The sequence below is a fragment of the Dermacentor variabilis genome, chromosome 4 (genome assembly GCF_050947875.1).
Source record: "Dermacentor variabilis isolate Ectoservices chromosome 4, ASM5094787v1, whole genome shotgun sequence".
In the NCBI taxonomy this organism is placed as follows: Eukaryota; Metazoa; Arthropoda; class Arachnida; order Ixodida; family Ixodidae; genus Dermacentor; species Dermacentor variabilis.
In genome coordinates, this window is record NC_134571.1 from 112,478,342 (window position 1) to 112,502,334 (window position 23,993).

General features: G+C 44.9%; 1 long non-coding RNA gene across 1 annotated transcript in view; it reads right to left on the bottom strand.

Moving 5' to 3' along the window:
* Positions 1–13,360: 13,360 nt before the first annotated feature.
* LOC142577881 (uncharacterized) overlaps positions 13,361–23,993 on the bottom strand; it is a 107,767-nt gene continuing 97,134 nt past the window's right edge. The window contains exon 3 of the long non-coding RNA XR_012827090.1: positions 13,361–13,505. This is a non-coding gene — a long non-coding RNA (uncharacterized LOC142577881). The remainder of the gene's footprint in view (positions 13,506–23,993) is intronic.

Here is a 23,993-nt window from a genome sequence, read left to right on the forward strand (position 1 = left end):
AGTGATAATTATCCACTAAGCGGGCCACTCCCACGTCGGGACCGGAAGGCCACGTCGGGACCGGAAGGCTCTGTATACGTCTCCGAATAAATCATGTTCCGTCTCCGTGGACAAGGATAAGTACCAGTCTGTAGTACGCGTAATGTAAGTGCCTGAGCCCTGTTTGGTTTAGGATGCGGCAAACTGTAAACCCTGCGATTAAGAAGGTAATACTTCGTGATTTCATTGTATGTGGAAGGGGAGTCTCTTTTCTCGGGGAGTACCGCCACGCCGTTGCGTGGGGCAGGGCGGAGGGCAAGATCTCGCGCTGCCTCATGAGTGGACTCATTGAGATTCGGAGGGGCTGCCTCGATCATCCCAAGGTGAGCAGGGAGCCAACATAAGTAGTCTTGAGAGATCTCACATGTGTGCATAATTTTAAAAGCAACCTTAGCCACCGAGCCCTTCTCAAAGGCCTTAACGGCCGACTTTTAATCGCTATATAGAAAAGGCCTGCGCCGGTCAACCAGGGCGAGCGCAATAACCGCTTGCTCCGCGACCTCTGGCCTATCAGTCCGAACGGTAGCAGCGTTAACGACACTGCCCTCATTGTCCACGACAACTATGGTAAACACCTCCCTCTCCTCGAGGAAAGAAAAAAGAAGCATCGACGAAGCTAACCTTCTGATTCTCATCACGAATGAGTCTCAGCAGGCAAGCTCCCCTGGCCTTTCTTCTACCAACATTTCGCTCCGGATGCATGTTCCTGGGAACAGGCTTGACGTGATACCGATTACGGACCTACAAGGGAATACGACATGAGGCTGCGAAATCTTCTCCTGAGGAACACCTAACCCCTTAGGAAGCGGGGCGAAAACTTTTCAGGTAATGTTTCATCTATCTCCTCATGCGACGTGGTAGTGCACACTGAACAAATTAACCTGGCGGAGTACAGATACGTGGGCCCGCACAATGTGCCATGCGGACGCTTGAGCTATGGGGTCTTAACGCTCACTGCATATTGAATAAATATACGCAGGTTCGACGTCCAACTTTTAATTACAAACGCAACCACGTGTGAACGAAAGCGCACACGGTGAAGGCGTTACGAATGGTTTCAATTCTTCTCAAACGGCTATAAATAAATAAGCCATTGCGATAACAGCACCTGCCCTTTTCATCTAGCCTCGCATCACATAGGCACCTGTACAGTGTCCGTTCCTTTCCCGCATAGAATATTAGACCAGTACTGAGCGCAAATATCGTTTAAAAGCCTATTTCACTTTAGTTCGTAAGCACATTTTCGAACAAATGAACAAATGTGTGGTCCAGGTGTCCCGAAATTCCAGACAGACACTCCCGTTTCTTACACTCGAGCAAGACTCTTGTTGTCAACCACCATGAGGCAAAAGCGCGGTCATCCAAACACGTCATCGATGATGTCACAAGCCATGGCATTTGTTGCCCCTTACCAGTCGCTATTACAGAGACAGGCCTCTTCGCGGGACATGCCAAAATGAATCGGAAGCACCGCGCAAGCCAAAACGTGACAGTTTAGAGAGAGGAAAAAAAACTACGAGTCATGTTATGGAAGCGGTGTAGAGCCAACAAATCACTCGTCCGCAGCGATGTGAGTGCGCCGGGATACCGGGAAAGGAGCAGAATGCCCACTCGGCACTGACACGCTCTAAATAGCTGTCCATGGCGAGGCTGCCATAAACTGTGCTATTTTCTTTGGTTAAGCCCTGTCCCAACAAAGACGACGACAGGCAGGGCGTGTCAATGTCATTAGGGACGTCGTAATTACCTGTTAAGCAATTAAGGAGAACGATTACCGGGCACCGGCGCTTTCTTCCATTTCCTGGCTCCTGCGCGCCCTGCCATTTCGAAGCGCAATTTGCCTATTTAACTCCGTGCGTGATGTTCTTTTTTCCTTTCTTTTTTTTTTTCGTTGTTTACACCTACGAGGCCCTGTTCGGTACTTGCGTGTAACTATATTTGGCGCTCTGTTATTCCTTTTCCTGTGTCATCATTAGGTTCAACGTCACTAGAGCTCTGTCAGTAGTTTCGGCGTTTATTTTTTACATGTCGAGGCTGCTGCAACTAGGAATGTGAATTTTAGAAAGGTTTGTCTTTTATTTCTTCTACTTCTTTTTTATACTCTAGCATCGATGCTGTAATGTGCGTTGCAAGAAAAGGAAGATTTGATCGACAAATAATTCAGTTCTATGTAGGAGGCGGAATCATTATCATCAGCAGCAGCAACAGCAACAGCAACAGCAGCGTATTTTTACGTTCACTGAAGGACTAAGGTCTCCCTGTGATCTCTAATTACCCCTGTCTTGCGGTAGCTCATTCTAACCTGCGCCTGCAAATTTAGTAATTTGATCACCTCACGTAACTTTGTGCCATCCTCGACTGCGCTTCCCTTCCCTTGGCACCCATTCTGTAGCTCTAATGGCACAGCGGTCATCTGCCCTACGCGTTATATGACCTGCGCAGCGCCATATTTTTCTCCTATTGTTAACTAGAATATCGCCTATACCCGTTTAATGACGTCCGCAGCGCTCTCTTCCTGTCTCAGCGTTAAGCCTAACACTTTTTGGCTCCGTTAACTTCTTCCCGATAATCTTTGTTACCCTCCAAGTTTATGCCCCATATGATAACACTGGTATAATGCATTGTTTGTGCACTTTTCAACGACAAGAGTAAGCGTCCGGTCAGTATTCGATAATGCCTGGAGTGTGCACTCCAACCTTTTTTTTATTATTCTCTTAACTTGGCTTTTTAATGCCCAATCTGTACCTTGAAAACAGTGACACAAGACTTCGTGCATACATTTCCCTTATCAGAACAACCCTCCATTACGGCTCATTTCTTTGGAACCCTCCCACAGCTAACCTTTCTGATTGCATCGAATCAATTCAACATAAGGCTACCCGCTTTTTATTGTGCTCCTACTCTCCATATTAAAGTGTGTCGGCGTTAAAGCAGACCCTTAATCTTCTGGATCTTGACACATGACGGAAATATTTCCGTCTGTCTTTTTTCCCTCCCTTTACTATAGCGGTTAATCTTTTTCATCTGCTCCCATGTTACCCGCCCATTATCTGTCCACCCGCAATGACCATGTACGCAAAGTATATCCCATATTTGCTAGGACCAAAACTTCAAAAATTTCCCTTTGGTGTTATCAGTGAATGAATGGAACGCCCTGCCCCAAGATATTGTAACAATCACTGATCCGTTTGCCTTCCAATCAGCCCTTCGCACATTTTTAAATGTATAACATGTTCAGCTGCCACTTCTTCACTGGCCTGCGTTACATGTATGTATAAATTTTTTACTGTGCATTTTCCCCACACCCACCTGCCGCTTGTGCCTTCTTGAAAAGTGTCATTCTTCTCGTTTCTTTTTATTCCCTGTTTTTTTTTTTTACAAAGTGTACCTTTTACCGAAACCTGCGCTTGATTGTTGCCTTCAGTCATTTTTATTGCGTAGAAATATCATGTGTGAATTGTATCCCCCCCCCCCCCCGTATGTAACGCCTCTCGGGGCCTTTAGGATATCCAAATTAAAAAAAGAGAAATAAACATCCTTCTCACGATTCGGGTACCTTGTGAGTAATTGACCTACATAAACCTATTCCTGACAGACTCTGGAGGTTCACTGGCGATCCTAAATTTTTGTTTACGAGCCAAGCTATTGAAAATTACCTTTGTCTTCTGCCTATTAATCTTTAACGTCAATCTTACGCTTTCTTCGTTAAGGTCATCAATCATTTGTTCTTATTCATCCACCGTGTCGCTGAACAGGAGGAAGAATATTTCTCCACAAAAGACAGAAATCGCATTAACAACGAATTAACGTGGCAACAGGACATCGGCATTTGTCACTTGTTGGTAAGTGCTTATGGACAATGTAACTAACGTGCCGCGTCCCCCACTGTGTTTCACGAAATCAATTTCCTTAAAACGGGAAAACAATTTCTTTAAAGCGGGAAACAAGATGTTTAGATTGTTTGCTCGGGATTGATTTGGCCACGGAGGTACACGCATGAAAATAAGTCAGTCTCCTAATTAGACAACTTAAGAATTTCGAACACATTTTGTGAAACACTCCGTATAATATGTCATCATCATCACAATCATCATCATAATCAGCCTGGCTACGCCCACTGCAGGGCCAATGCTTCTCCCATGCTTATCCAACTACCCCGGTCATGTGCTAATTCTGGCCATGTTGTCCCTGCAAACTTCTTAATCTCATCCACCCACCTAATTTTCTGCCGCCCCCTCCTACGCTTCCCTTCTCTAGGAATCCAGTCAGTAACCGCGAAAGACTAACGGTTATCTTCCCTCCTCATTACATGCCCGGCCCATGCCCATTTCTTTTTCTTGATTTCAACTAAGATGTCGTTTACCCGCGTTTGTTGCCTCACCCAATCTGCTCTTTTCTTATCCCTTAACGTCACACCCATCATTCTTCTTTCCATAGCTCGTTTTGTCGCCCTCAATTTAAGTAGAACCCTTTTCGTAAGACTCCAGGTTTCTGCCCCGTAGGTGAGTACTGGTAAGACATAGCTGGTTATACACTTTTTTCTTGAGGGATAATGGCAACCTACTGTTCATGATCTGAAAATGCCTGCCAAAGACACCCCAGCTCATTCTTATTCTTCTGAATATTTCAGTCTCATGATCCGGATCTGCAGTCACCACCTGTCCTAAGTAGGTGTATTCCCATACCACTTTCAATGCCTCGCTACCTATCGTAAACTGCTGTTCTATTCCGAGACTGTTAAACATTACTTTAGTTTTCTGCAGATTAATCTAAAGACCCACCCTTCTGCTTTGTATCTCCAGGTCAGTGAGCATGCATTGCAGTTGGTCTCCTGAGTTACTAAGCAAGGTAATATCGTCAGCGAATCGCAAGTTGCTGAGGTATTCTCCATCAACTTTTATCCTCAATTATTCCCAATCCAAATATCTGAATATCTCCTGTAAACACCCTGTGCATAACATTGGAGAGATCGTATCTCCCTGCCGGATGCCCTTCTTTATTGGGATTTTGTTGCTTTCTTTATGGAGTACTACGGCGGCTGTGGAGCCGCTATAGATATCTTTCAGTATTTTTACATATGGCTCGTCTACACCCTGATTCCGTAATGCCTGCATGGCTGCTGAGGTTTCGACTGAATCAAACGCTTTCTCGTAATCAATGAAAGCTATATATAAGGGTTGGTTATATTCCGCACATTTCTCTGCCACCTGATTGATAGTGTGTGTATGGTCTATTGTTGAGGAGCCTTTACGAAACCCAGCCTGGTCCTTTGGTTGACAGAAGTCTAAGGTGCTCCTGATTCTATTTGCGATTACCTTAGTAAATACTTTGTAGGTAACGGACAGTAAGCTGATCGGTCTATAATTTTTCAAGTCTTTGGCGTCCCCTTTCTTATGGATTAAGATTAAGTTGGCGTTCTTCCAAGATTCCAGTATGCTTGAGGTCATGAGGCATTGCGTATACAGGATGGCCAGTTTTTCTAGAACCATCTGCCCACCATCCTTCAACAAATCTGCTGTTTCCCGATCCTCCCCAGCTGCCTTCCTCCTTTGCATAGCTTCCAAGGCTTTCTTTACTTCTTCCGGCGTTACTTGTTGGATTTCAAATTCCTCTAGAATATTCCCTCTTCCATTATCGTCCTGGGTGCCACTAATGCTGTAGAAATCTCGATAGAACTCCTCAGCCACTTTAACTATCTTAACCATATCAGTAATGATACTGGCAGCTTTGTCTCTTAACGCGTACATCTCATTCTTGCTTATTTCTAGTTTCTTCTTCACTGCTTTTAGACTTCCTCCGTTCCTGAGAGCGTGCTCAATTCTATCCATATTATACTTCCTTGTGTCAGCTATCTTATGCTTGTAAATTAACTTGGAAAGTTTGTATATGTGGGGTATCAAAATACCTTACTATCTTCGTAATGCTCCCGATGAATCAAATATTAGAAATTGAGATTGGATCCCCTTGGCCTGTCGTTACAGACAACGATCTATACCTTCGACTGCCTAAGCTTCTTAGCCATTATTTACACACTGTTGTTGCACTCTTTAGACAAGCACAATAGTAAACATGCCACCTTTGGCTTCAATAGCACCTGTCACGTAATGTTGTTGCATGTTGTTGCTTTGTTGCACGCAAGAAAACAATGGACACAGAGCATACATCTTTTTTTCTTACTAACTCACACAGGTAGACACCCACCAGTTATACTAAGACATTACACTTGTTGCGCTGATTTGTCTTTCATGCGCGGTGTTTTTTTATCAGTTAACAAACTTTTTTTAAGTAAACTTTGGCATATAGCACAGTTCTATACACGCTCAACTAAACTACTCGAAGAGGCGGGCATTATTATACTGCAAATAGACATGCACATCCCCATATTTGCAAAAATATCAGATGTATTTAACTAATTGCTTCAGCGCACCAATTTCTCTATATTAATTGTAGAACTAGCGCCAGTTTACAAATAAGTGCCGTTATTGTAAAAATGCGTTATTGTACCCGTACCTGTTATAACGAAGCATAAGAAATTATGGGAACACCAATGCATTTGGTCACGAACTTTGACAACGCATATAGCGGAAATAGTGGCATCTTTAGCATTCGTTCCACCGTAAATATGGCTTTCGAAGTCACCGGCTACAATTCGCAGATTGCATTATGTGCCGTAAAATAATTATTTTCAAGGTTAATTAGCAAGTTAATCTAACATTCGTTTTGAATTCTGTGCAAATAATGTGTGCCTCTGATTGTAATCTAGCTAAAGACTCAAGATTGTGCTGCACGCCACGAATGATTAAAACAAGTTTAACTATAAAAAAAGAACACGCGGTATACGTAGGCGAACAAAAATCACCTTGAGTTGTACTATTAGCGCAAAATATGATTCACGTTAACTTAAGGCTTCTACCACCTCCTCGTCTCTGGCGCCTACTCAGTTTACGAAAGTACGATATCACTCCGCACCGCAAGTCATACGCAGCAGTGCATTTTCGTTTATGCGTACAAAGTGCTGGGCTTCATCAGAAATTTTCATGTTGTATTTATGACTCGGGCAGGCTCGCCCCTTCTGACGGTTCATCGGGCCAGGAACTCAGAACACAGTTAGAGAAGCATAAACACTGAAGTCACAAGGCAGAGGCATATAATGTATGGCGAAACTTAGAACAACGTGTATGTGTGTTTATATACGGAGGGTTTCCCAACTATGATGCACCAAGATTTAAATATATGCAAGTACCGTGTAGCTGGACGTAACCAAGGTAATGTTGTTTGCCGTCGCTTGGAGATGCTCAGATGACTTTTTGCATTCCGCCTAGTTTCATAGATAGTCTTAATTAACCTCTGAAATATTCCATTAATATTAAAATTTAAAATGGGAACATTGTAGAGCAACATGAACAGCTCCAGATACAGCTTTCTGTTACTCAATACGTGCTACTTACAAGTGTTTTTTCCGAGCGTGAAAGAACCTCGCGAATACAGGCAAAATGGCCGCGCACCTCGCAGCTAAAGGCACTGCGACTGCATGAAAATACATGCACTCTGTACAAAATTTTAAATATATTGAACTGTAAAAAAAAAAGAAACGCATAAACACCAGCGCGTATCCGTTTGGTCAACATGGGCCGTTCATTTTTAAAACCCGGCAACAAGGTCGTTCAAAGGTAACCTCTAAGCTTTCAAGAATAAACCGAAACGGCCTTCCCGGAAATTACCGGCGATCCGGGGAGGTTACGTCACGAAGGCGGGTTTCCATGTCTGACAAGAGAGGAAGCAAACAATGCGGTGCGGCAAAAAAAAAAAAGAAAAGAATGCAGCGTCTGTTTAGCATGTGATCCGGGTCCACGATGATTATGCATGTTTTCTTTCTTCCTCAAGGAGAAGGAAGTCCGATGCCAGCAGTGCCGTGGGCAGATGTCTGTGTCCACAGAACACCATGCGTCGCATCTGCGCTTCCTTTAAGACCACCGCGAATGCTTTTGTTGCCTTCGCTGGCACGGATAAACAAATTATGTCCTCTCTGGGATCCTTTTGCGACCAACGTTGGGAGTCAAGCGACTTCTCGTTAAGGTGTCTTCACAACAGTTCCCTTGAGAAATTCGTACTTACTTTCCAGCTCACTCGCGTCTCAGGCAAACGGCAACCTGACAGCAGTCATGCTGTATAACAAAGGACCGGCGCATTTTCGTTCCAGCAGAATGGCGTGCAACAAAAAAAAAGAAAAAGAAAGGAAGATACATAGAGAGAAAGGGGAAGGGGGAGAGAGGGAAGGGGGGAGTTCACTTAGCGGCAGCAGGTATTTAAGCGCGTCAAATTGCTCGAGCACTAAAGAATTTAATTTCGAGAAGCGACGCGAAGGTAATCTAATAAGGCTCACTCAGAAGAGTTCTCGCGTTGCTCTCGCTCTCGCGTCAGGATCTGCCCCGTACGTGTTTTACTCGGCGCTTTCAAGGAAACGCTGCTTATCTAAGACAATTCACTCCGGCCGCAGCAAGTTGAAGAGCTCCGCCTTGTGCGTGGTTCGTCAAGCGTAACAGCGAGCTAATGCGCATAAATTTCCAAATCTCTCTTGTCTCACAGCAACGTCTGGGGCGGGTACTGTTATAATGCACTAGGTACAATGTATTCCTTGAGTGCACATTCACTCAAATGCTCCTGCAAAAATATTCGCGGTTAACTATAGTGGAGACCAACCTTTAAAACTTTGTTTTCTCTAAGTTAGGGCAGCAGGAAATAGTGCTTTGAATGTTCTGCCAAATATGACCATCATCTCTTACAAAATGTTTTGTAAACTATTATTTTTGATTACCTTTTAATTACCTAATTCATGCAACCTCTTGAGGTTGCGGGAGAAAGAGAAGCCATTGCGCATGACATGTTCTCTTACTCGTTCTTTGAGGCTACCGCCTAAAGGATTGCAGCGAAGTTTGCAGATATTTTCGTGTAACAAGAAGGTAAGGGAAATGTTAGGGGAGAACAGCGAAACCTACCAGGCTGATATCGGTGAGTTGTCATGCGATGTAAAAGCTGAGGAGGGTAGAAAGAAAAACCTTGGAGAATGAGAGATGAAAGAGTGTTCTAGGTAAAGTTAAAAAATTTAATGAATGCGAAAAAAGAATCATTGCTTAAGCCCTGCGGATTTCAACAGCTGCCTCTATGAAGTTGACTTCCCATAGTTTTACCTCGGCGCGATATGCAAGTGAGCTGAAAATATTATTAGGTTAATGAAAAGATTTAAATTTACAGCGAAATGAACCTACATTTGCTTAAAGTACATAGTAAAAATGATTATCAATTTTTGTCGAAGCGCGCCCGTAGAGGCGCCGTTAAAAAAAAGTTGGTCAATGTCATTTTAGTGGTATCAGTGACGTAGCGCATTTAAATCGCTTGGTAGGGAGTGTTGTAGCCAGTAATTTAGAATATAATTAAGCAGGCCAGATACGTATTAAAACGCCCTTTCTCTGTGGTCAGGTATTGAGCGAGATCACGAGGAACGTTCCGTCTCATTAGTGCGATTGTGAAACGTAGTTTGTTGAGCAAATGCGTTTTTCGCGCACCAATCCTACATGTCCTAACACCACTAAGACTGCGCAAGTAATACGATGGGAAATGGTGTGAAAACAATTAAATTGGCGTTACAATATAGTGACGGTGGTTGGGAAGTTTTTAGAGGATTTCAAAACTGTGTGAAGCGGCGTCAATGGCTCTCGGAGTAGTATGATAGTCAGGCCCTTTCAATATGGAGTTTCCAATTGCATAAACAGGTTTCAGCCTGCATTTCTGCGCTCAAACTTTCTTACGCAGCTGACGAAGAATGTTAAACTGCTCCCGCACGGTGTGGGTTTTCCGAAAAAAAATAAAGCCTGCAAAAAAATGTCCCAGGAAGTCATTGTTCAAATACCCTTAGGGAAAACAGCAAGAAGCATCTTCAAGTAATTTCTTTGACCCATACTAACACGCAGCTAAAGCAAGGTTCTAATGTTCTTCAATATCCTGCCCCACCTCCCCTCCCCCACACACACACATAAACAGTGCCAGGCTACGAAAACGTAACTTCAATGTCACCTAGGAGTGAAACATGACCGGCAAGTTTAAATTGTAAGAACGAATTGAGATACGTAGTTTCTCGTTATTACTTCGTGACTTACACCAGGAAGTCGTTATCCACTTCCGATGAGTGAATACTTTTATTTTGGAGACCAAGCTGTTAATGGCTAAAGGTACTTTCTACTTCCGAGTAAAAAAAAACCTAATTACATGTGCCAATTGCTTAACATATCCGTGCAAGTGGCTATTACTTCCGATAGTGAAGACTCATCAAACACACACGCCGTGCCTGACGTATCTATCACCTTCAGGTATCTCTAATTGAAGGCGACTCCAACGAGTTTCGTAATTGCGTCGCATTATAGCAGGGATCGGATCCTCGGTGCTCGTTCTGTGCGCCTCATTTCAAGGATGGAAGCGGGCGTCCCTAAGCCGTAACCTTTAGACGTTCCCGGGGCTTTAATTAAAAACTGAAGGTATCGCGGGTCATCTGACCAGGTTAAATCCCTTGCCCTAATGACGCGTACTTAAACGAACGTCATTCGCATGTCTTCCTTTCGATACATATGAGGGTGAGGCATGAGTGAAGCCGGTCGATCTGCTTCGGATAAGGCCGCAGGGTGTTTAGCAAAGGTGGGACATTCTCGGCCAAGAAGAAGTACGCAAACGAACACTCATTACCTCACTCAAGCGGCCATCCCCTCGCGGCAGATCAATTATTAGGTGAACTGTTTTCTTTTTCTTCGCCGTTTTGGTTGTCTCGTAATTTCTGTTATGCGCAGTCAGATCTTCTTCCTAATGATACTTTATTTTATTTTTTAGACGTCGCCGTCTATACTTAAGCAAACGTTATCGGCTCGAGGCGAGAATGTCAATTAGGGAAGCGTAATGAATCGTGCAAGAGCGAAAAAAGCTAGACGGAAAAAATCGCAGTGAAGCTTTGCTTTAGATATTTCATTTTTTACCCTCAAAATTATTTATGCTTCGCTTCAGGCCAAAATGCTCGTAATAAGCAGGGGGCGAATCTATAACGCTTTTTCTTCCTTAGTGCTCTTTGCTGTTGGCCGACCGCCTTTGCTGTTAGTATATCCCGATAAGCTGACATCTTTCTTTATGAATAGCCCTTGTATAGGAACTTTATTGTTATTAGAAGCATCTTCTCAGTAATCATCACAAATATTAGTTATCAGAAACGGAGAATAAATTCAAAACTATAAAGTGTACATCTGCTCAAGAAACGTAAGACGATAATGCCTCTCCTTGTACAACCAATAACAGCGCATAATCATTACCGCTTTTATAAAAAAAACTTTAATGATCATACATTCCAATGGTCATGGGGATGATTCTTCTGCGGAGTGATGCAACTAGACTGAAAACCAGGCATGTTCTAAATTTTCCCTGCTGCATGATGCCTGCTCCCGGTGCGGTTTCGTCAGTGGGTTTTTGCTGCACAGGTCCTCACAACGCTACAACAGTTTGCATACACTCACAAATACTGCTCAGAAATCACAAATACTAGTCACTATATATATATATATATATATATATATATATATATATATATATATATATATATATATATATATATATATATATATATATATATATATATATATATATATATATTATATATAGCTTCCGTCCTTAGTACTGAAGCACCTTCCTGTAAGATCATCAATGGGGTTCACTCGTAAGCATTTTGTGTGATATATTCACAAGAGCTAGTGGGTAAATGGTACAAAGAATAAGTGAGGATGCGGAAACAAATTTGAATAGCTTCTGCGCATTGCTCGCAAGAAGCGCGGCCGGGGGGAAAAATGTTGAAGCTTCATAGCCTTCGTAGGCATGCAGCCAAACACGGGAGACTTGGAAATGTGAACTAAGTGAAATTCTACTAATCTAATATCAACTGGAGAGCGGTCGATCTAGATAAGTGCTTGGCGAAACTTGCGTCTGTATTAGCGCGCTCGCCTTTTAGTAGTTGAGAGTAACGCCTTGAAGGCCGTCTTGAATTTTTAAAACACGAACCAATTAATGACGTATCATTTTTACTTATGCCTTTTATACGAAGGAGTATTTTTATACAAACATTTTGAACGCCTCAAACTTTCGCTCCTTTTAAAGGATACTTTGCTTGGAATTGGCTGACAATAGAGAACACTAATCACGCATACAATTTGGCGGCTCACAGCATATTTGCGGCACAGCAATACATTTAGCAAAAGTGGTAAAATAAGTGGGCACTCAAGTGTGGTGACTAAAGTGTGGTTAGTTGGAACGAAGAAAGCGCACGATTGAATTTTCCGGCAGTACGTGTAAATGCAGTAAAGGACAAGATTGCACCGAACTAAACTTCCGAAGATCACTGTCGGTGAGTGGACGGACGGAAAAGTTGTATGCTTTACCTAAAAGTATTAGTGTAGAGGCCTTTCGCAAGTTATGGTCATCTGTGTCACTGTTGTTATTAGTACATAATCAAACTGCTTTTTGTAAAAAGAAAACCTGAAGCGCCATCGCATAAACCATTGTATACATTTATTTTGCAAGAAACTGCGGCGAGAGGTAGTGGCCAAACTTGCAGTTTGCTGAACAACCCATTTTCGCGGAAAACGGTGGGCTCTCACTTTAGGTATTGTGGGCAGAAGGCAGATGTTTACCTCATGATATGGGCCTGCGAAAAGAAACAGACGTTAACTACCATAAATCAGCCAATAAGCCAATAACTGAGGGGTGCGAAGTAGGTCTGTCCAGTTCAGATCTCGAGAGTCATCAAGAGCTCATTTAGAGAGCACGGGCAGCAGCCTTCGCCACGTCAACCCTCTTTTTTTTTAAAGATGCCAATAAATATTTTCATCATCCGACCTTTCTTGTGTACGGAGTGGTTTGGCGGCCCCTTCGCCCCCCACTTCTCCTCCCCTCTTCCGCAGAAACAAAGACTCACAAAATCCCACTTTTTACGCAAAAATACATTTTTATTGCGATAGCCGTTATATGGACACTCCAAGCGAACTTCGCTTTCGTCGTCACCACGGGCGTCGACGTTGCCTTGAGGCTCCGCATATATTTAGGCATATGTGTTCAATGTGCCATGGCATGCTATATGCCATGCTGTATATGCGGGTTATATTGACACACTATTGTGTCGCTAAAGCTGATCATACCAGGTCTCAAATTGTTGACTAAATTCTGACAGTGACAGCGCAAAAACAAATGTCATGAAACAAAACACCGACAGCGCATGCCTTTCATTTTAAGTCTTCCGAGTGAGTGAAAACTTTATTCAAAACGTCCGGCAACTTGGGCGGGGTGGGGTCATAAGCACCCCAGCCTAGGTGGCGGCCTCGAGTACTAGGACACGGGGGGTTTCCTCGGCGTGCCGGAAGGCCCACAGTTGATCGGCGAGGCCGTGACTGAAATAATAAAAGCGCTAAACAATAACAGAGCTCGAACTTGAAAATGATGTAATTTTTATTCGCGTGGCTGTGCACTACCTCCGGGATCGACCCGGGAAAGAGGTTTGAAACATATCCGATACGGAAAAGTGGTGGTAAAGTCGCGGAGATACAGTTGGCTTTAGGTATTAACACAAACGATATTGCCTGATGGCTGGGTTCAAACAGAAAGCCCCTACCACAACAGGTCATTTTTACTTACGTAGTTTAGCTTTACTTCGATTCGTACTGCCACTAGAGCTATGAGCCTTGCACTTCGCTTGACGTTCTAGCATATTCGTATCGCTTTCATTGCTTCTCTGTTATGGTGAAACTGTGATATTTACCTTTGCCGCTGACTTCGCTTTCTGTCTACCTGTGCGCCCAGTCAAACGTCCGCCACCGTTTACATCGGAATAATTTTTGTCGCTAAATGTTACTTTTTTCACGAGGTGCGTGCTTCTCAAGACTCGTATTGAGACGTACATATCTGGTTTTATGCAAGGTTTCCACCGGGTGCATATCTTCCTTCGTCTGCATTGATTATTACGACTCACTACAGATGCGTTGTAAAAATCTCATTAAATGGTATTGCAGTAAGACAAACCTTTATTTGACGCTCGACTGAACACAAAACATGACTCAGAATATAAGGGAGCCCAATTCTATGGGTTCCACTCGGGTGCTGCTCACCTGCTGAGCCCTAAGTGACGGTGTTAAGAGCCGGACGAGGAATCCAAAATGTAAAGCCTTCAGTCGAGTCCCCATGGCACGGCAACGCCCTCCCACAAACCTCCCAAATCCTTGTCTTCCCAACAAGAAATACCTTCCACTTTATTGACTGAATAACTGAGAAGCTCACGGCTTCTGCCACTAGTTTGTGGACTGTTCGCAACGTGATGCCACGTATAAACTAAGAGGAATTAATAATGAAAGGAAACAAGGAAGAAGTGTGTGAATGAAAATTGTCATTCCTTAAACAGTGAAAACAACTACAACTCTCTTTTCAGAGAATGCGAAAAAAAGTATATCGTCCTTCTTTCAGGAAGTGTTCATCTACGTGACTCGTTAGAAGCTTCTGGCACGTTTTTATGAAACGTGAGGCTAAATTGCTTGTGTCAAATTCGCCTGGCCCACTGGTTTCGAACATGGAGAGGCTTTACAATGTCTCATGGCAATTGTCGCCCAAGAAAGTGCGGCATATAACGAGAAGGCAGTGGACTTAACGCGTTTTGTTACTTTCTGATCCTTCGAGACTTGGCGATATTGGAATGGTGCCATTTGGACTGACGCTGCTACCACTTTTGGCGGGCCGCTTATTAAATCTGCGTGTCACAACGCGTCAAGACGCACCTGCGCGAAAGTGAATGGTATTGCGCGTTTCCACAGCGGCATCGTTACTTTGGCTCCTGCATCGCCCCTTTTTGACGTCTTCGAGCCCCGTTTATATTCATCTTAGACTCATATATCTTATATGTATCTTAAATGTGTCATCGAATATTTGATGCTTGTCGCCCTTTTTTTTTCTAATCAAGCCTCGTCTTTAAGCGTGCACTCGTGTTTTGAAAGTTGAAGTGGCGAGCAATCTGCCACCTGCGACAGCGTCTCTTTGCAGAAGACGTCGCTTTAATTATTTTGTGGTTCCCTTTCATTATTTTTGCTTACTTCAGCTTAGCTGTAACTCAAGCATATTACGCGCAGTAAAAATAGCTCTAACACGGTCCTCCGGGACCTGGCAAGAGGACAACTAAGCCACAAACACGAAACGAAAAGAAATATGCATACAAGAATTTTTTACGCAGATTATTGTATCCCGGTTTTACGAACCATTGATTACCAAATAAAGAATAATGCACAGAAAAGACAAGCGGATATTTGTCAACAGATGTTCGAAAACTCGAACTTATTAAGTGAAGAATGACGTCTTTACTTGGGGCAGGCACAGCAACAGTGATAGTGGATTACTACACGATTCATGAAATACAGCTAGCGAGCAGTGGCAATTATACCAGCTTTTAAGACTATCTATATGTATCACACTTACCTGTATGAACCACACCATTCATGCTCTCTCTCTCTCTCTCTCTCTCTCTCTATATATATATATATATATATATATATATATATATATATATATATATATATATATATATATATATATATATATAGAGAGAGAGAGAGAGAGAGAGAGAGAGAGAGAGAGAGAGAGAGAGAGAGCCAGGGGACGTCAACAATAACACTTAACAGTAATTCTTTCTTTCCCAAGCATATTTATACATGCATATATATAAAGGTAGCTATGCAAAATCTTCCATTTTTTTACAGTTCAATGATGCGAACTTTTATTGCGTTTCTCTTGTGACCTCATTCCTTCCCACCATTTACTAGGACGCTTTTGTTCCCGAGAAACAACACAATGGACAGCATTTCCGCCTGTTTCATTGTGCTCATGTTTCAAAAGCGGGAGCGGACGATTGAAAGAAGGTGGAACAAAAGACACTGGGGCCGGGCTACGACAGCATTTTGAACACGATAACTTGCAGTGTGCTTTTAATCTGGCATGCATTTGCAGGGTAGATCGAGGATCAAAAGAATGAATACAGGGGATTGTTGGAATGCATGGCTGAAAAAAAATAAAAGTAATGAAACGGTGATTCTTGATGCCACCCCGAAATTGCCGTTCACGTGGCAGAACCGGAAACGTTTTTCTATGGAAGGTCGCTGCGAAATATTTTGAAATGGCTAATGTGAAAAAGAACTTTGTATGTGGAATAGAATCAGAAAGATTTTGACGCAATTGATATTTTTCTTTGTATTCTTACTCAATCTCTGCGCTAATGTTTGCAATGTTTTGGTTCACCAGTAGGATGTACTCATGTTTAGGCAATACAGAAAAAAAAATGAAAGTGTTTGGATGACCACCATGTACGGAGTTTGAAATATGATGGCCTGCATCTTTGCTCTTCAGTTACGTGCACTAAGGTGACCACACGTTATCACAACAGCCTGCTTAGCGAAGTGCTTAGCTGGCGCTTGAGGTTTTGTGGCTAATGGACATGCTTTTCGGGGCTCCGTGGTGGTGACGAAATCATAAGGTTTCGTGCAAGCTTTGAGCTTACTTCTGTTTTTGATTTGCTGATTTTATTGCCTTTAAATAGTAATTGGGTGGTTTTCTTTTTTTCTTTTTTTTTGCATCTCGTATTTCGTGTGTGCGGGTGTGTTTCGCGTAGATTTTGTTTTGCAGGATGGTTAGAGCGTCCTTTCGCGCCACGTGCTTCAAGACGTGCAGCCGGGTGGGACGTTGAGAGTTTGTAGACTTTAAATGGTAGCTTGGAGGTGGCAAGACTAATAGCTATTAGTAGTTTTACTGTGCGTGTTTTGGAAGCAAAGTGAGAACATGGCCGCGTGGTTGAGGTCGTGCGAGAGCGTGTCATACTTTGGGTCTCCGGGGTATTGATTGCCTTTGAAACAGTGGTGAGAGTTTCTTTGCGACATTTTGAGGATTTGGATCCTGTGCGTATTGGTTTTCGCTAAAAGGCACGTGCTCTGCATTATTATAGTATTCTATATAGTATTTGCATCAGAAAAGGCCGTGCAATACATGGCAAGAAAGCCGGTAAAGCAGGAAGTGCGCAGGGGGTCCCTCAAGCCAGATGAGGGGATGGATGAAAATGGAGAAAGAACCGAGTTAATCGGCACACACTGTGATGTCGATGCTAGACTCAAGAAAATGGAGGCTTTCCAGGAAGAGCTTGTCAAACAGTTGGAAGAGCTTAAAAATGAGCTAAACATGGAGCGTCATGCACGAAAGGTAGTTCAAAAAATACTTGAAGCAGCCGAGGAAAAGCTGAACAGGGTCGCCATTGTGAACGAGAATGTGCATGACGATGGAACGCAGTCCCCCGACGTGGCAGGAGAGGGAATGCTAGCAAAGTACTTGGAATGCGTGCAACATGGTGAAGGCTTAGCTGGAAAAAGCGGCACCTACCTTGAGGCCGCCACGCGGAAAAAGCAGGAGCACAGGGGACAATGCCCATTGTCGAGTCCGAATCACGCCGAAAAAGGACAAAGGGAAGCAGGGAGAGGTAGGAGAGAGTGAAAGGGTGATTATCGCCGGCGACTCAAACTCAAACCTGGCTAGGTGTTCAGAAGCAATTGTGGAGAGGGTGAACAGGAATAAAAGAGTGGTGGTAAGGACCAGGGCGGACACTGGGTTCTGTCATGGAGCGAGCAAAAGAAAAGCTCGCGGAAAATTCCCAAGCGCGCAATCTTGTCATAGTATCAGGTGGGCTAAATGACGTCCTAAACAAGAAAGGGACAGGACTAGCTCAGCGTTTGACAGAGGGGGTGGAAGACTTGCGCGAGCTATCCCCTCTGGTGCAGATCGTGGTGCACACGCTGCCGGAGGTGTCTGTACGTGACAGTCACGTACAAAGAGCCGTAGTGGCTGCTAATGAGGCGATATGAAAATTGGGCCGAGAGAAAGGCTTCGAGGTTGTCGAAGTAAACAGGGAAGTGACAAGGTGCGGGGGTTTTCAACGAGACGGGATCCATTTCTATTAAAGGCTTGCACGAGAAGTGGGCTGGCGACTTGCTGGTCGCGCTGTTGCTTTTTTGGGTGGCTCACGGGCACTCAGGAGGCCAGAGTAGGTAGTAGTAAAGAAGGTGCCCTAAGGGAATCTAAGTATAGCATCTCCGTCAATAACAGAAAAAGGAGGAAAGCAAGAGAGAGAGCTCGCCATGCAATAGGCTACATAAACATGCATGGCGGCAGAAGAAATGAAAAGTGGGCAGAGATTGAGGAGCAGTTAAATAGAGAACAAAGAGGGGTGTCTACGGTTACAGAAACGCACCTCAGAGTCTTGGAAGATACGCCAGTGTTTGAGAATTATGTTTTGGAAGAGTCCAACAGAACAGAGTCGGAAAGAAAGGGAGGTTGAGTAGGAATGATGATCCATCAGGGAGCGAAATGGAAAAGAGTAAACTCAAAATGTCAAGAGCATCTTTGGCTATCAGGTACAATAAGCGGGAAAAAAAACTTGGCTGGCGTTACGTATTTGCGGACCAGAAATAATTACACAGAGAAGAATAAAGAGTTAGCGGAATGTATAAGCGCTGATATTAAGAGTTTCGGGAATGGTGCTGAAATTATCCTATTAGGTAACATCGATGCCCACATACAGGATTTAGATGGCTATACCGACTACAACGGGAGAGAGAGAGAGAGAGAGCAAATGATAACTGAAAGGTAGGGAGGTTAACCAGGACTGAGCCTGGTTGGCTACCCTACTCTGGGAAAAGGGAAACGGGGACGGAAAGATTAAAGAAAGAAGAGAAAGTCCACCGGGGATATCGTTCAGTCACTCAGTCCGGATCACAGACGTTGACTCAATCCTGTATCTTTCAAATATCGCAGCAGCGCTTTTGTGGCCTTTTGTAGCTGCGATATGCGAGGCCATGGTCCCAAGATCTTGTTCAAGGTGAACGGTTTTCTATCTAACTGGTAGAGAGCTGCGCAGAGATCTTGTCTTTCATTTTCAAATGATGGGCAGTAGCACAGTAGATGGTCTATAGTTTCTTCGACACCGCAGGCATTGCACTCGGCGCTATCAGCCATTCCAATTGAAAACGTATATGCATTCGTGAATGCGACGCCCAAGCGTAAGCGGCACAGCATTGTTTCCTCATTACGCGGAAGCCCTGGTAATAGCCGCAGTTGCAGAGATGGATCGAGGGAATGCAATCGATGTTGAGTGAAATCAGGCGTGTGCCACTTCTGCAATGTCATACGGTGCGCTAGCTTGCCTAAGTGTTGGGCTGCGTCAGTACGCGATAAAGGTATAGAAACAAGTGTTGCTCCATCGTGTGCTTTCTTAGCAGCGTCGTCAGCGAGGTCGTTGCCGGAGATACCGCAATGGCCAGGCAGCCACTGAAACACGACGTCGTGCCCTTTCGCAATCATGTGATGGTGAATTACTCGTATCTCCGATACGAGTTGTTCACAGGACCCACGACGAAGAGATGACAGAAGACATTGTAAGGCCGCCTTTGAATCACAGAATATCGCCCACCGATTAGCCGGTTGGTTGTTAATATAATCAACGGCACCTCGGAGGGCAACAAGCTCCGAACAGGTCGATGTTGTCAAGTGAGAAAACTTGTATCGGATGCTTAGTGATCGTGATGGTATAACCACTGCCCCGGTGGAGCTGGTCTGGGTGGAAGAGCCATCCGTATATATGTGGACTCGGTCAAAGTAGAAAGTGTGCAAACAATCCAGAGCTGCTTGCTTCAAGGCCAAGGTAGGCAGGTCGTTCTTCTTTCTTATCCCTGGAACCGTAAGGTGCACTTGAGGTTGTTTTAAACACCACAAAGCTGAGGTTGAACGTGCTGATGGTGTGAACCCCGATGGTAGGGAGGCACGATGCTTGCTGACCTCGTTGGAGAAGGATGCCTGTGGTCGTGGTTCTGACAGACAGGCAAGAAAGCTTGATTGAATCCGTGAAATATGACGAACATGGGCCCTAAGCGAGTCGGTGCTGATGTAAGTCGTGATCGGATGGTCTTGAGCCATTATAATGGTTCCTGCTGTTGAGGCGCTCCGCGGAAGGCCTAGGTAAACACGTAGTGCCTGTGCTTGCACGCTGTGAAGTTATCGACGATTTGACTTGCTTGTTTTAGCAAGCACAGGAGAACTATAGCGTAGAAATCAGATAAAAAGTGCTCGATATAACTGTAGGATGGAGCCCATTGACGATCCCCATGTTTTGCCGGCGATGAACTTGAAGATGTGAACAATAGATGTGAGCCTCTTCTTCAAGTGGGCAACCTGAGGGCTCCAAGAGAGGTCCCGGTCAACAATGACACCCAAAAACCGATGATTTTTCTTGTAGCAGATAGGCTGGCCATTGATGTATACTGGATAACCAGACATCGCTTTTCGCGTAAAAGCGACTAACGCACATTTTTCTGTTGAGATGGTAAGGCCTTGTGTCCGAAGATAGTCAGATGCCTGTGTTGCTGCTTGCTGCAGCCTTGCGCGAACCTGCAGGCGAGTGACCGCTGATGTCCAGATGCAGATGTCGTCGGCGTATATTGAAACACTCACTGTTTCCGGCAGGGATTCAGCCAGCCCAAGAAGCGCGAGGTTGAAAAGAACAGGGCTTAGAACACCGCCTTGGGGAACGCCTCGGCATGTGTAGTGGTCGGTAGTCGGACCATCTTCCGTACGCACGAACAAGGACCTTTGTGTCAAGTAGTTTCTGATCCATCGATATACTCGCCCTCCTAGTTCAACTGTCAGAAGTGCGTCTAGAATGGTATGATGGGAAAGATTGTCGTATGCGCCTTTCACGTCAAGAAAGAGTGCGACTGATAATCGCTTCCGAGATTTTTGTTGTTCTACGGATGATACCAGATCGATGACACTATCAATCGATGAACGGCCTCGTCGAAATCCCGCCATTGAGTCAGGCTAAATTTTGTTGTGTTCAAGGTACCATTCGAGACGCATGAGTATCATACGTTCCATGAGTTTCCCGGCAAGTGCTATCGGCCGATACGATGCCAGTTCGAGCGGTGACTTTCCTGTTTTTAGTAGCGGTACCAGGCGGCTTCGTTTCCATTCCTGTGGGACGACACCATCTCGCCATGAGCTGTTAAAAAGGCTGAGGAGTTCTCTTCGTGCTTCTGGACCTAGGTGGCGCAAAGCACTATATGTTATCCCATCGGGCCCTGGTGAAGATGAACACCTACAGAGCGCTATAGCAGCTTCTAACTCTTCCATAGAGAATGGAGCGTCCATGCTTGTATCTCGTGGACCGGGGATGTCACCTGAAGTCATGTCAAAGACTGAAAATGTACCACCGGCGACTTTCACACAAAATTCTTCCGCAACTTCTACCTCACGGCGGTGTTCAGAGAGAGCAAGGGCGTTGAAACGGCGTCGTTGCTGGGGGCTTGAGCTAAGGCCCCGAAGGGTACGCCACACACGGCTAATGGCTTGCGGGGGTCCAGTGACTCGCAAAAGCATTTCCATCTTTGATCCGCTAGCTTATCCATTCGCCGCTTTATCTTCTTTTGCATGCGCCGAGCTTCTTTGAGGTCAAGAATTGACTTCCTGAGCCTGTACCTCCTTCCAGCTCGGCGACGAAGTGCACGAAGTCTTTCCAACTCAATGTCATTCTCTGTACGCTTTGATGAATGTGTGAAGCAATGCGTGCAATCTTGCATTGCGTCAGTAATTATTTCTTCTAATTTGCGTGCGATACGTTTCTTGCATGTGTCTTCTACACGAGCTTGAAAGACTGACCAGTCGATTTGGCGAGATACAACCGGTAATGCGGCGTCTAGTCCATCGATTCTCACATAGGTCGGAATGTGATCACTTCCATGGGTTTCAATATCGGTGAACCACTGCACGCTCGAAGTCAGGCAACGTGATACAAAAGTCAAGTCAAGGCAGCTGCTGTACGTTGTTCCTCGCAGAAATGTCGGGCTTCCATCGTTTAGAAGACATAGGTTGTGGCCTGATGCAAATGATATTAGTGACCTGCCCCTCGAATTTATCCTGGAGCTTCCCCATATATGGTGGTGAGCGTTGAAATCCCCTGTTATTATCCAAGGACCGGGAGTAGCAGTCATAATATCTTCTAGTCTTTTGCTATCAAACTGACTGGTTGGGGATAGGTAGACGCCAATAAGAGTAAAAGACAGCCTCTTCTTTTTCACAGTAACACAGACGTATTGGTTACCGTCGTGTGGCGCTACGGGTTGGGAAAAATACGTAAGGTCTTTGCGGATGTAAACCAAAACCTTACTACTACGGACACACGTGGTTGAAACGAAAGGTTCATATCCTGATAGTCTTATGGAAGCTGATAAGTTCGGTTCACAGATAACCAGTATAGGAAAGTGGTTGTCAAACACGAACTGCCGCAACTCCGAAATACGTGACCTCAGGCCTCTCGCATTCCATTGGAATATGGAAGCACTTCTAACATCATCCCGAAACGATCGCTGTTGTTGTCGATGAGCCATGGTTCTGCTGTAGAAGTCCTCAAGCACTGGACTTCTGAAGGCTCTCAAGAACCGGATTGATGGCATCCAGCACTTGCAACGTACTTCGAGCTGTTGGTGTCTTTAGCTTGTCCAGAAGAACACGACTAGCACTCATCAGAGAGCTTATCATGACAACAACTTGTTGATCCTGGTCTGACAATTTATCAGGAACCGATGAGGTAGCCCTTGCTGTAGAGATCTGATTTCGCTCAGTAGGGGCATGTAGCCGCGGGAGTGCAGGCCAAGCGTCAGCAGCCGTGCTGTTCGATGCACCTGTGTCCTTTGAGCTGACTGCGCTTGGCTGGGGCGGAAGAGCGGGTGGTAATGTACGCGGCTGGCGTTCTGCAGAGGCTTTGGAGGTTCTTGATCGACGTCGGCGACGTGATCGTCGTCGCTTAATAGATGCTGCTGCTTCTCGGTGAGACGAGTGGGCTCTAACCATTTTTTTCAATATTGCCATTTCCTTTCGTATCAAAGGGCATTCCTTCGAGGATGCATCGTGAGGGCCGCTACAGTTTGTGCACTTCAGCACATTGGCCTCGCACGTGTTAGTGGTGTGGGGCCCAGTGCAGCGAGAACAGACGGTAGTGTTCTTGCACACACTACTCACATGTCCAAACTTCATGCATTTCCAACACTGCAGCGCTTTTGGTATAAACGGGCGAACTGCGTGTCGGAAGTGGCCCACTTTTACATGCGATGGGAGGGATTCGCCTTTAAATATGATTTTGACGCACCGTGACGTGCCGAGGCGAAACGCGTTTGTGATGATGGTGTTTTCGGTAGCCGGCTTGATTAAGATCGACAGATCGGAGTCGACAGTGGTCTCGTCAACATCGTAAATTACGCCACTACTGATTTGTTTGCCCAGCGGAATATGAGGGCGGACTTTCATCCCGTCAAGTTCCGTGACATTGCGCAAAGAATCCAACGCAGCTGCGTGTTCTACGTCAATCGCTAGGACGTTCTTACGGGTGTTCACTCTGATGTCTTTGATTTTATTCGGAACTAGCGCCTCTAGATGTGAAGACACGGCTTGCCTGTTGAGGCGTCTCAGGTTGTCAGTGGCGAGAACTGGCGCGAACAGGATGGTGAGCTCCTCGGTATTGCGCGAAGATCTCACGGTGGACTCACTCGAATTCGATGATGCGCTGAGAAATCTTCGGTTTGCTTTATGACTCCGCACCAGCTCGAAGGTGTCGTCACAAGAATCTTCACCGCTGACATAGTACTGCATCGTGTCGTCGCTGTCAGTGTCGCTCTCGGTTCCGTTGCGCTTCCTGGAGGCAGCTGTCGCGGGCACTGCCGAGTCCGGCGGACGCGCGTGAGACTCCATCTCCGTCGCAGTTAAGGAGGAAACAGCAGTTCAAGGCAGAGTCCAAGAAATTCACAAAATGAGTAGAGCTG